Source organism: Schistocerca cancellata, chromosome 2 (genome assembly GCF_023864275.1).
Source record: "Schistocerca cancellata isolate TAMUIC-IGC-003103 chromosome 2, iqSchCanc2.1, whole genome shotgun sequence".
Lineage (NCBI taxonomy): Eukaryota > Metazoa > Arthropoda > Insecta > Orthoptera > Acrididae > Schistocerca > Schistocerca cancellata.
In genome coordinates this window covers 141363231-141378114 of record NC_064627.1, presented here as the reverse complement: position 1 = coordinate 141378114, position 14884 = coordinate 141363231, and positions in this window count along the sequence as shown.

The following is a 14884-nucleotide window of genomic DNA, read 5'->3' as shown; positions in this document are numbered from 1 at the left end:
AAGCCCGTATTTATATCTGAGCTACTGTCATGATGTGAAGAATAATCGCTAGCTATAAGATCTGTTTTCTAACTTTTTTTGGCAATGTAAGGAAATGTAGCTTGCATAGTTTTGTTTCTATGCGATGCTCTTTTCTTTCTTTGGTTCAGTAGCAAGCTTTTATTTTGCCTTTCATTTTTCTTCCGTTCGTTCCTTATTGCGTGTCGACGTTAGAAGCAAAGATTCCAATACGTTGCCGGAATGTGTACCCTAAATCTTTATTTTAGACAGCAGGACTGGATGTACAGGTGAGAACCTCACGCAGTGTGTGCTGAATGTCATCTTTTGCGGAGGTTATCATTGAAGACTTGCTCCGTTTCGACATTTTCTGACAAATACGACAATGCTGAATATCGGCCAACTGGAACAATTTCTTCCACGTGAAAGTGATGCTTATATGCCGTAGTGGTAACGAGTAATTCGTCAGTTCTTCCTTCGAAACTCTTCAAGTAAAACACAAGAAAAGTTACATGTAAATAGTAAAAACAGACTGTCGTCATTTTATCGCCTCTGGAACGACCCGCTGGGACGAAATTTAGTGTAACATTAAGTTACAATTAGACAAATCTACCACCGGGTGATCAACTCCCGGTCGCAGGTTGGAATCCTGCCTCGGGCATGGATGTGTGTGATGTCCTTAGGTTAGTTAGGTTTAAGTAGTTCTAAGTTCTAGGGGACTGATGACCTCAGATGTTAAGTCCCATAGTGCTCAGAGCCATTTGAACCATCAACTCCCGAATCGTCAGCAGTCAGTTCAAGAAGTCGGTGCGGGTTTTTACACCAAGCGGGGCTTTACCTCCACCTATCCTATTCAATGAGAAAGTGCTATACTATACCGGGTGTTAGATCAAAACTGTCGAATATTTAGAGAGATGGTTATACCCACCGAAACAAGAAAACCAAGTCCAGTTAACACGCATTGGAAAAAGCATACTTTTTGAGATCTGAACACCTGTTCAAAGGAGCGGCCGAAAGACGCTTGCTTGCGTATATGAAAAAAGCCGTTGTAGTACTCGCTCGACGGGGTAAACAGAGTGTTTTCGTGTCTTTCCGCACCACAGGATTGCACGTAGTGTTAGTCTGAGCATTAGGTTCAAATGGTTCAAATGGCTCTGTGCTTTATGAGACTTGGCATCTGAGGTCATCAGTCCCCTAGACTTAGAACTAAAGTAAGGACAACGAACACATCCATGCCCGAGGCAGGCTTCGAACCTGCGACCGTAGCTGTTGCGCGGTTCCAGAATGAAGCGCCGAGAAGCGCTCGGTCACTGCAGCATTAGGTCGTTGCCAGTCAGTTGCATGGTTCGAGTTGTACTGAAGTTCCAGTCTTGTTAGTGTGTGTTATTGTAATTAAATCAGTCCGGAACGGCGCTGCTGCTACGGTCGCAGGTTCGAATCCTGCCTCGGGCATGGACGTGTGTGATGTCCTTAGGTTAGTTTGGTGTAAGTAGTTCTAAGTATAGGGGACTGATGACCGACCGCTACGGTCGCAGGTTCGAATCCTGCCTCTGGTATGGATGTGTGATGTCCTTAGGTTAGTTAGGTTTAAGTAGTTCTAAGTTCTAGGGGACTGATGACCTCAGAAGTTAAGTCCCATAGTGCTCAGATCCATTTGAACCAATTTTTGAGTTATGACCTCAGATGTTAAGTCCCATAGCGCTTAGAGCCATTTGAACTCGAATCATTTTTTCCCTTGCAGAGTGGCTTAGAAAGAACTGTGGCTCCCGAAGTCACCTGATTTAACACCACCTGACTTGTTCCTCTTGGGTGGCCTAGAAAGCAAGGTTTACGGGAACAAACCACACAACTTGGAAGATTTACGAGAGAACATCATCCGTGAAATCCAGGCAGTGACGCCAGAGGTTCGGGCAGCAACATTCGAGTATCTGCAGTGTCGTGTTCAGTTGTGTTTACAAGTCGAGGACGGTCCCTTTCAGCACCTTTTGTGATTCAAGTCAAGGGCGATCCCTTCCGGCACCTTTTGTGATTCACCTTTATTTCACCATGAGCAAGGTATGACATATTCTTTTCATTTCACTTCCTGATTTTTATGCAGAGCCTTGAAGTGTAATTAGAGCAAATGTTTGTGGGGCCTCTTTCAAGTAGACACCCTATGACAAGTATGATGGTGACCGCCACTGTCACCGATATGATATTCCTAATAATTTCAACCTTTATCCAATAACTTCACAAAAAAATTGCCCATCCCATTCCGCCCCACCGGTGGAGCAGAAAGGGAAATAAGCAACCGTTTCTTCGGAAAAATGTAAAACATACATACTATACGGTTTTAAGTTATTTTCATGCAAGGTCGTTAGGTTATACTACAAGATGATTTTTTATGCCTTTAAAAAGTGTTTTCTTGTCCTATTTTTAAAAAAAATTAAGCTATCAGCACCGGGTTCCCCTGTGAGAGTTGAAGCGACCGCTATTCAGACAAGTAGCTCAACGTAAAAGTATAATGCCAGTCCAGAACAGGACATAATTCTTTCTTGACTTATTGATCTGTTGTAGTGTTACTGCTCAGTTGACAATCAAGCCCTTGTGAAGGTATGATTATTCAAAGAACGTTAAGCGTAATTTTGCGTGTGTAAGCCGTCTTGTGGCGCTCTCCCGAAGATATCTTAGAAATGAAGTCTGTTAGTGGGGCTGTTGCAGTGGCGATATTCGTTGTCTAAGAGATTATCCGAACTGCCATCACTCTCTTGCTAAATGGATAGTGTAGGAAGCCCAGCGCTGTGATTATAGTGATGCCAATTCGATGAGCTGTGCTTCTGTTGATCATAGCACGTCTGTTGCGTCACTACACACACACACACACACACACACACACACACACACACACACATGCGCGCGTGCATATTATGTTACATTATTACATATATACTGTATATGGATACAGGATACTTGTCCGTAGCGGCAGTCATCGCCAATATTTGATGCGACAAGTTGGGCTCAAGATTCTCGTTAGTACTGTCAGCACATTGCCAGCTTCACATCATTCATTAACTTCTCACAGTGAGGACAGTGCCCGTATCTACATCTACATTTATACTCCGCAAGCCACCCAACGGTGTGTGGCGGAGAGCACTGTACGTGCCACTGTCATTACCGCCCTTTCCTGTTCCAGTCGCGTATGGTTCGCGGGAAGAACGACTGCCGGAAAGCCTCCGTGCGCGCTCGAATCTCTCTAATTTTACATTCGTGATCTCCTCGGGAGGTATAAGTAGGGGGAAGCAATATATTCGATACCTCATCCAGAAACGCACCCTCTCGAAACCTGGACAGCAAGCTACACCGCGATGCAGAGCGCCTTTCTTGCAGAGTCTGCCACTTGAGTTTGCTAAACATCTCCGTAATGCTATCACGCTTACCAAATAACCCTGTGACGAAACGCGCCGCTCTTCTTTGGATCTTCTCTATCTCCTCTGTCAACCCGATCTGGTACGGATCCCACACTGATGAGCAATACTCAAGTATAGGTCGAACGAGTGTTTTGTAAGCCACCTCCTTTGTTGATGGACTACATTTTCTAAGGAATCTCCCAATGAATCTCAACCTGCCACTCGCCTTACCAACAATTAATTTTATATGATCATTCCGCTTCAAATCGTTCCGCACGCATACTCCCAGATATTTTACAGAAGTAACTGCTACCAGTGTTTCTTCCGCTATCATATAATCATACAATAAAGGATCCTTCTTTCTATGTATTCACAATACATTACATTTGTCTATGTTAAGGGTCAGTTGCCACTCCCTGCACCAAGTGCCTATCCGCTGCAGATCTTCCTGCATTTCGCTGCAATTTTCTAATGCTGCAACTTCTCTGTATACTACAGCATCATCCGCGAAAAGCCGCATGGAACTTACACTGGATAGTCTTCCAAGAATACTGAGGGAGTTTATTTGGCACTTTGTTCGGTGTCGCATTTCTTCACATTGTGGTATGTACACCCAAAACAGACGCATCTCGAAGGAATTATTCGAATGGGACGTAAATCGATGGATGTAATGTACATATCCAAACAAACGAGATGAATACAATTTCAGAAAATTGGATACATATTCAAAAGAAACAGCTTCACAAATTGGGCAAGTCAATAACACGTTGGTCCATCTCTGGCCCTTATGCAAGCTGTTATTCGGCTAGGCATTGGAGAGAGATCCAGCGACCTTACTTGCCGAGGTAGAATTTGACAAGCACGAAGACAAGCGGCGTAAACTCTCGCCATGTGCGGGCGGGCATTATCTTGCTGAAATGTAAGCGCACGATGGATCGCCATGTAGGACAACGAACCATGGTGTAGTATACTGTCGACGTACCGCTATTCGCTAAGGGTGCCGCGGATGACAATCACATGGATCGTCTTATGAAAAGAAATGTGCCCAAAGAGCATCATGAGCGGTATGGCGGGCGGCATTCAGGTTCATATTCCACCGCTATCCAAAGCGTCTCCAGACATTTCTTCGCTGGTCATCGGGGCTCAGTTCGAAGTATTTTGAAAAATGTACTTTCTTTCAGAGAACTTAGGGCGTGCATTTCGGTAAGATTCACTTACCATGATGAGATGCCCAACACAATATACCGGGTGATCAAAAGGTCAGTATAAATTTGAAAACTGAATAAATCACGAAATAATGTAGATAGAGAGGTAAAAATTGACACACATGCTTGGAATGACGTGGGGTTTTATTAGAACCAAAAAAAAAAAAAAAAAAATACAAAAGTTCAAAAAATGTCCGACAGATGGCGCTTCATCTGGTCAGAATAGCAATAATTAGCATAACAAAGTAAGACAAAGCAAAGATGATGTTCTTTACAGGAAATGCTCAATATTGCCACCATCATTCCTCAACAATAGCTGCTGTCGAGGGATAATGTTGTGAACAGCACTGTAAAGCATGTCCGGAGTTATTGTGAGGCATTGGCGTCGGATGTTGTCTTTCAGCATCCCTAGAGATGTCGGTCGATCGCGACACACTTGCGACTTCAGGCAACCGCAAAGCCAATAATCGCACGGACCGAGGTCTGGGGACCTGGGAGGCCAAGCATGACGAAAGTGGCGGCTGAGCACACGATCATCACCAAACGACGCGCGCAAGAGATCTTTCACGTGTCTAGCAATATGGGGTGGAGCGCCATCCTGCATAAACATCGTACGTTCCAGCAGGTGTTTATCAGCCAGGCTGGGTAACATATCGGCGTACCTCTCACCCGTCACGGTAGCAGATTTGCTGTCCAGCGCCATCTGTCGGACATTTTGTGAACTTTGTTTTTTTTGTTCTAATAAAACCCCATGCGATTCCAAGCATGTGTGTCAATTTTTACCTCTCTATCTACATTATTCCGTGGTTTATTAGGTTTTCAAATTTATACTGACTTTTTGACACCCATTACATAAAATGAATGAGTGAGTAGAGTTCATCATTGTCAAAAATTATGTTTGTAGATGTTGCCCTGCTTTAGTTTCATTGAAATTAATCCTATTTTTTTTTTCTAAAATATTATTTTTAACATGCTACAGAATTTCTATCATGATCTCGTCTAGTGCATTCTTTACAGAAAATTTGTATTCTTCTTTTCTGTTTATCTTTAATTGCCTCTACATGGGAGTTGGGCTGGCTGTTGCAGCACTGTGCCTTTCAGCCAAATATCGTGGCAGCCATCTCTGCTACGGAGATGGGATCGTACTCTTACGCATTACAAGGAAGGAATTATTATCGTGCTGTTTGGCAACAGTGCCCAAGCAGCGCCATGAGTAATTCACGATAATGGAAGACAATAGTCAGGCGTCAGCTGTGTTCGGAATAGAAAGCGTCTCTGAAAAGATATGCAGCTTTTTAACTAATTTGCTTAATCACATCGCAGACAAAGTCATCGTCGCAGGTGTGGTAAAAGCGGTTTCAGTCAACAGGTTTATGGTCTTCAGAGGCACAAGATTATGGAGAAAAATCAAATTTCAATATTTTAAATATGGCTGAAACAGCAACTGTTGAAATTCTTCACGATAAATGATATCAGCTAAACAGTTGCAGGATAAAGATTTATTAAAATCCTTGACCACGGTTTCGGTATATCTAAATATACCTTCATCAGAAGTAAAATACACTAAAATCACATCCTACAGTGGAGATACATAAAACAATTGTGCCAAAGACGTCGTCAGTAGTTAAATTATGTTGTACAAATGGAGATGATGTTTTAACTTCTGACGACGCCTGTGGCACAATTGTTTTATGTATCTCCACTGCAGGATGTGATTTTAGTGTATTTTACTTCTGATGAAGGTATATTTAGATATACCGAAACCGTGGTCAAGGATTTTAATAAATCTTTATCCTGCAACTGTTTGGCTGTTATCATTTATCGTGAAGAATAATGAAATCATTCGAATGTGTTTTTTCCGTACTACAGATTATCAATCGGACCTAAGAAATATCTTACTGAGGCGAAAATTATAACGGCGAACATTAAAGTTTTAAAGTTATTGCACTTTTGCACTTTCGTGAAGAATTCAGCTACAGCAACTACAGAATAAATGGCGAAATTAAATAGTTGGTTAGTGCAGTGTCAGTAAACTTAGGCTTTGTTGAGTTATCATCATCACTAGTGCAGTAAGGAACCAGTTAACCTTATAAACTGTCTTTATTTCAGTTAATCCTTGCATTCTAACTTCGGACGCTAACTGTGTTAGATCCAAGAGAGAGGTATGTTGGATATAACTGCTTCTCGGAAGAACAAAAAAATGTAATTTTCAGTACTTCTCAAAGTTATTGACCGAATTGAAAAGTTTAAAATGCTGTTATAATGTGGGGGAAAGTCGGGAAAGAGTACGCACTTAGTATTTAACCGCTCATATCTAGTAGATGCGAAGGTTAAAACAAACTTTTCTTATAACACATTATTGCTGGTTTACTTAGGAACAACATACATCAGTTACAGCTGCCTGACTTTTAACAAAAAACTTAAATGCCAACATATGTAACTCACTGCTCGTTCGTGTTCTTAGCCACATGGTCTGGTAGGAGTACGCAAGATGTAGTCTAAGATTACGCACTAAAATAAGAAAATTCACAATGTTCTTCTTAGCCTGTGTATTCTTCATGCCACCATATGGAGTAATTATCACACTTAATCCAGTCTACCGTGATAGGCTCATTGTAGGTTTCACCATACCTTGGGCAATTCAAAACATTAGATCGCTCCTTGGATTTGGACCTGGTTGATCCTGAAGATGATGGCGCAACAAGTCCAGATTAGCCCTACATATTTTTGCATTGTTCATCACTGACATTTTGTCTCTTCTTGGTTTTCTCTGGTTTGGTTTGTTTTGCTAACAATGCATTTTTGTACGGACACCCAGGCAACATTTCGGATTATTTTGCCATTTTCTTCTATGTTGTGGGTCGATCACATTTTGGCAGTGGATAAATACTGGATAGGCCTACAACTGTTCGTAATCATCTCTCCGAACTTCATCTGTGTCACGTCCTTGGTTTTTTCCTGGTGGGTGCACGGACAAATTATCCGTCACTGAGGAGCAGCGTTTGTCCAAGGGCTGCTGTTGAACTCCTTTGCCTCCCGTCGAACTCCTCCTCCAGTTGTTGGAAATTCGGCCTCTCACTTATTTCTGATGCAGCCAAGTCTTCTGCTGTGAAGATATCCAGAGTGAACGGGAATACTCATGTAACTGTAAGGATTTCTCAGCTATTTGGACTGCGGGTACTCTAGAATATGCAGCTCGAAAGAAAGCACTCACATCTGTCTGCTTAATGGGTCTAAATGGATCAGTAATCGTGAGAAACGAAGAGGGAGGAGGGGGGACTAAGAGTACTCTTACCGATGAGCCACAGGATAAAAAAAAAACAAAAAAAAAAAAAAAACACCATGACTGGCAGCCTCTGCTTGGTTCCGCTGTTTGTCGTGCCGTGGTTTGTTCCTCACACAACGGTGATTCTTTTGGCAAATAATTATATTATCTAGTGGGCACCCAGTTAGTGCTTATTGCATACGATACACAACTTAAATATTACGTAACTGGGAATTAAAAAATATATTTACGAACAATAATCAACAAATCTGGCGGAGCCCTTCAAGATTACCTGTGATGGCGTCGCTAAAGAAGCAAGAACTATATGCATTAAATTCTTCACTTCTGTGGCCATATTGTCCGTAGTTGCTTTGCAATTCTTGAGGGTATTTTTGTTCCGTCGTTGCAACTACAAAAATGTGTGATTTTTTTCAACAGGCGCGTTTCGCTTTATTGAGGTAAAGCGTCATCATTGGTTACGATTTTCGTTTGATTTCTCGCTTACATCGGAAAATGCCATTTGCTAGTACATCGTTGTCTTTCTGCATTAGACACTGATAATTATGGCCTAATTTTTAGTTGTTCTCCAGCACTATGCATTTCTTATATTTTTCACAGCACACTTTTACACACAGTGGTGCGCTAGCAGACGACATTTCCCGATGTAAGCCAGAAATGAAGCGAAAGTTGCCACTCTGATGATGTTTTACCTCAACAAAGCAAAACCCGTCTGGAGAAAAGAAATCACGCATTTTTGTATTACCAACGACAGAACAAAAATACCCTCAAGAACTAAATGCAGTTTTTCATTGTTGGTCAATGTTGTCAATGTAGAGAAAATGCCACAGCGAACCCTTACAAGACACGTACTCTTACCCGACCTTACCCTACGCAAAAGAGCTATGATCACAAGTTAAAAGATGAACACAGCTAGCTGAAGAATCGCAACTAGAAACTGTGTACAACCTGCCCCGTACGGGGCCTCCCGGCCAATGACGCCAAACGCTCATTTCCATTTTCAGTCTTACTGCAGAGTAAGCCTCAGAGCACAAATTGCCCAGACTACACGCTTCGCAACTTCCAAGAAACTTTACGTATACTTTGAAACTGTTACGAAACTTTTTGTCGCTGATACCCAGCACAACATGAGGAAAGAAAAAAAAAGTTTATCCTTCACCATATTTTCGCTGCCCATGTAGCAAAAACAGCACCAGGCAGGACGTTTTAATTTATTATTAGGTTGGTGCAGAAGTTCATAGCATTTTTTCCACGAGTTCAATAAACACAATAGACACACACAACAGAGACTTTAGCCGTCAATGATATATTCTCCTTTACAATTTACAACAGTTTACCTACGCTGGGGTAACTTTCCGATTACGCGTCTGTAGAAATTACGTGGTTTTGAGGCGAAGAACTCGGCGAGCCATGTTCGCAGCGCTTTTTTTCCGGGAATGAAGTTCCTTGAAAGTTGTTCGATATTGAGCTGAATAGGTAAAAATATGAGGGCAGTCAAGCAGAATAGTCCGTAGTGCATCAATCGTCGCTGTTCCACCAGATGCATGACTTTTTTTGCAGATCTTTGTACGGGAAGTTGCTGCTTTTTTGGGCTCAACCATTCCTTTCTTTCCCTTATGTTAGGATAAAGACACCACTTTTCGTCACCCGTAACGATACAGGATGGAATAGTCGGTGTTGTTCACGTACCAATTGATACGAGCAAGCAGAGATGACGATATACCCAGCCGCTGATTTTTGTGATTTTGGCTTAGAACAAGCGGTACCCATACCCGCGATTTTTGAACCTTCCCCATTGCATGCAAATGTCGCGCGATGGTGGAATGATCACAGCAGATGACATTTGCCAGTTCTCGAGTACAATGATGTGGATCATGCGTTTAAACGATCTTCATCAAACTCCGAAGGTCTTCCTAAACGTGGAGAGCCAATGTCAAAATGATCCTCCAAAACGAGAAAACTATTTTCTTGCCGTGCTCTGTTCTCTGACATTATCCCCATTCACGGTACAAATGTTTCTGGCTGCCTTCTCTGCTGTTAACCCTCTACTGAACTCAAATAGAAGAATATGTTGGAAATGCTCTGATTTCTCCTCTTGCCCCTCCATTTCTAGCGTCCACAGCTACACTCACTATCTTTCAATGACAAAATGGCTAGATATAAACTCAAACAGGAACAGTGAACTACAAATAAAAAATGACGATCGATAAATAATCCCATAGCAACCGGAATACCAACATGCAAAACAAAAACGGTACTAACTTATGCACCAGCCTAATACATCTTCACTGCTGGCTTTATTCGTAACTCATTTTGCAAACAATATCCACATATACCACTGAATGTACCTGCAAAATTATATCACTTCACGAAACATAGTTCGGGAGGTGTGACGTTTTATACTTGGGAATTCAGTTCTGAAATAATCGATGATGGAGGTTTACAGGTCTCTTAGATTTCTGGGTATAGGAACATTTAAAGGCATTGGTGTATTCCACATACATAGACGATGTGGATATGCTACACGGCCAAGCATCAGACGAAACTGGACAGCAGCCACGTGAGTTCGCACGAATTGGTGATACTTTGAGAAGCAGGACTGAAGATTGTGTAAGAAGGAATGGTAGCCACATTGAGCTCCTTCTGCAGTGTCGACAGATGGCTGTCGTAGAACTATTGATTCAACAAGCATTTGTTTCCAGACACTTACTGTTGAATAAGAACATTACGTCCACTGCTCACCGCGAGATACGCCGCCTGACGGCGTTGCGGGCCCGTGTCGCGGTAAGGAGGGTATATGATTCGATTTATTGATACGATATAGCTAGGACATATACATGAATGACTACGGTGAAAGGAATGGAAAGGAAACTGGACGGCAAAGACATAGGAAAGAAATAATGACTTCCAGAAGCACCGTTTATTGCGTAGTGCAACGGCAAGAGTAAAGAATTTGTGGTGGACCAGGACTTCACTTCTGTATAACAGTTGCCTTAACCACTTCGGCCAGCGGACACACTTTCTGGCAGACTCATATTCCCAACTGCTCGCTCACCGCTCCGAAATGACCCCCACTCATTATACAGGCCAACGAAAAAATTTTTAAATACTTTTTTTTACTTTGATAGCTGATCTTTATAGATTTTTATGAGCTGAATCCAAATCTAGCCTTAGTTTTTTTGTATCACCCATAGTTTTCGAGCAATATGCTTTTTATTGCATAGTATAAAAATCCTATGCTATACGGTAAATGGGGAAATAATGAAACGCTTTGTTAAAACATAAGCATAGTTTGTATTTACGGTAAGCTACTTAAAAAAATATGTGCTAATAGAGGTTTCACTTGTCAGCTGTAATTGGTTTGTATTGTCTTTCTCTTTTTTCTTTGAAGTTTCTTGTGTAGCTTTTTCTACGATGAGTCGCTTGCTGAACTTCTCGGTGAAGTGACCAACAGCAGTCCCCCATCATGTTGGTGTTCCAGCGGCATTAGTAGCGTTTTTCCATCACTGTAATGTCCTGGTGAAAACGCTCTCCTTGCTCCTCACTAACATCTCCTATACTGTCCGGGAAGTAATCAAGGTGACTGTTCAAAAAGTGAAATTTAGGCTCATTAAACATCCTAAAGTTTTGAACTTCCTTAACATTGTAGCTATAGTAACACATTCTGGGTCTTTTTTCATGTCCTAAGATTTTTGTAACGACTTGCTTGAATGATACCCATGCTTCTTTCTCATTTAAGGTCATTGTGGATTCAAAGTTAACATCAAACATCAATTTTCTAATGTCAGGTCCGACAAAGACCCCTTCTTTTAGCTTAACTTCTGAAAGATGTGGAAACGTTTGGCAAAGATACGTAAAACATGGTCCATCTTTAGGCAAAGCCTTTACAAACTGTTTCATTAGGCCTAACTTCATATACCGCGGGACTGCTACGGTCGCAGGTTCGAATCCTGCCTCGGGCATGGGTGTGTGTGATGTCCTTAGGTTAGTTAGGTTTAAGTAGTTCTAAGTTCTAGGGGACTTATGACCTAAGATGTTGAGTCCCATAGTGCTCAGAGCCATTTGAACCATTTTGAGCCTAACTTTATATGTAGAGGTGGTAGGAGTACGTGTTTTGGATGACAAGGATTTTGCGTAGAATGTTCTCACCAGGTTTTAAAGACTCCCTCACCGGCCAGTTCTTTCTACACCAGTGTTGATTCCTAGCCCTACTGTCACATTCACACAAGAAACATGGAAATTTGGTAAAACCACCTTGCTGACCAAGGAGCATTCATGTTACTTTAAGATCGCCACATATCATCCAATCATGAGCAGAATACCCTATTTTATTTAGCATTATTTCTATGTTTTCATAGCTTTCTTTCATACGTACAGAATGTCCAACAGATGCGTACATGTTACCATTGTATAACAAAACAGCCTTTAAACTAGTTTTGGATGAATTAGTAAACAGCCTCCAGTCCTCCTTTTTCTATTTAATACCAACTCATTCATCAGACCGGGAATGTCTGAGCAGTACACTAAATCACTTTCTTGTTGAAAAAACTTGGAAAATTGCTGCTCTCTCTTTCTATACATGTATGTTCTGGTTCCAACTGCCAATAAGTTTTTTTCTTGTAATCTAGAGCCAAGCAATTCAGATTTTTCTTTCGTCAAACCCAGAATCCTAACCAAATTGTTAAGCTCGGTCTAAGTAAACAATTTGAAATCTAGACTTTCTTTACTACAATGGAATTCATCATCATTTGGTTCATCTAAACCACATTGTACATCAAAAAATACTTCTGTTGCAATAGAATTTAAATCATCTGGTGGTTCAGAAACCAGCAAATCTACACCATGATGGCGGACGGAAGGTTAGGGTAGCTTATTATCTTCTTGTTTTTCGTATTATGACCAGTTATATCAACATTGCAAAAGTAGCAATCATCGGAATGATTTCTTGGCTCCCTCTTTATCGTACATAGGAACAGCAAATCTAAAGGCTTTTTTCACCTTTTTGGAACATTTTCTCATATCAACACATACATAACATACCTTATGCGGCGCCCAAGATTTGTCTTTATCACCAAGTTTAGATCCAAAATCTGTAATGTTTCTTTGGTGGTTTTAGTCACAAATTCACCACATATATAACAAACTGTCAGCAGAGTTTTTACAACAATGATTAGACTTTGTACTAAGCACATGTACAGAAATGGGAAAGTGAGGTTAGGTTGACAGTAAACAAAACACCATCTGTTAACACAAAAATAGAATCGACCTTTTCTTGCCAGCAAATGTTTTTCAGCAGTGCTACTAGTGTCATCTACATTTATTAACCTCCTTTTTAAATTATTTTAACTATATAAAAGCTGTTAAATTCTTAAAAAAATCGCCTAATTTAATAAATTTAGCTGTAAAATGTGAAGAAATGGTGGGTGATACAGTATCATATTTGGATTTCCCACCCGAAAAAACGAAAGAATAAGGTATTTTCAGCAAAAAAGTTTCTCCATCGTTGGCGTGTGTTATCCCCTTAGTCTCAGGTTTCAGATGCCTGTAGGAGTTCGTTGTGGATCCACACTGAAACTTACTCATCAAACAGCTGTCGCGCCCATAGGATTATAGATACGAGCGGTATTCTGTCCAACATATTAGTTTTGGGCGGTGATGTCTCTTGCAACAATATCAGATACACTGTCTGCAGACAACAGCAACCTCCTCATGTCATGACCCAAATTTGCCGCCATATAGGTAATGTCTGCCTAAGCCACTGCAGTGTATACGAGGTGTGTGAGAAAAGTAATGACTGACAACACTGTGAGAGATCTGGCAAAGCTGTATTGTTCTACTTTAGAGTAGACCGGAGTCTTTACCTTTCCCAGATGCTCTGAGTTTCAGCTCCGTACAGCCCCACGTTATTTTTGAGAATGCCGCCAGTGAAGCTGTGTTTTTCTTGCGTGTTACGAAACCTGAACAGCGAAATTTAGATCAACGTTGCGCAATCAAGTTTGGTGATAAGCCTGGGGAATCCACGTGTCTGACCTTTAAAAAGCTGAGACAGGCTTATGGGCAACATTCCTTGGGTCACATGAATAAAATAGTATACTTTATGCTTGAAATTTCGGAGAACATTCCCAGATTCGCCTAAATAAAGCGAGTCGGAGAATATACTTCACCAGGGACTGTTCTCAGCGTGAGTAAAGGGGGTGAGGGAAGTTGCCCATAACAAAGAACATTTTCCGATTTCGTATGAATAAAACTAGGCGAGCGTATCACAAGTGGAGAACACTCTTAGTCTTCTGAAGTGAACTCTGTAGCATACCTCAAGCTGAGTAAGTTCTGCTGAGGTTAAGTTTTACCGAGTATTTTTAGTAAAAAAAGTCAGAATTTACGTTGCTTGGAAGGAAAAAAAAGCAAAAAGATATACGTAGCTCAAAGAAATACTATGAGAAAAACTTCAGAACTTTATGCGGGTTTAACAATAAAAGCATTATTTATCTGGCGAGCTATCATGAAAGAAGAGGAGGCAACCTTTAAAATGAAATTAAAATTAAAACATCTTTGTTGTTACTTAGCAGACGCAAGTTTTCAGACTGATATACGAGACGACGTAGATATACACCAAACAGATGTTCATCATCATGTTTATTACGTTAGAAATAAGCAGGCTTATCAGAAAAATTAAGTAGGTTATTACAAACTTAGCGATCTGTTCCTCGTCATGTTCGGGCAACCTCTTACTTGATGCGGCAGCGGACTCATATGCGACGTATTTGATCAAAATTATCTCGTGTTACAAAACTCAGACAGAGTTCCGGTTTGAAGTAGAAGTCGTATAGTATTAAGATTTCGTTCACGAAGTTTATTCACCTAAACTCAATAACAAAAACATTTTCTGTATGTCGAAAATTCGGTGACATCGCAAGGAAAGGCAGTTTCATAAACTGTCCGTAATCGCCTTAATAACACAGGCCAACGACAGAAAAACTTTTTTGCTGATAATACCTTATCCTTATGTTTTTTGG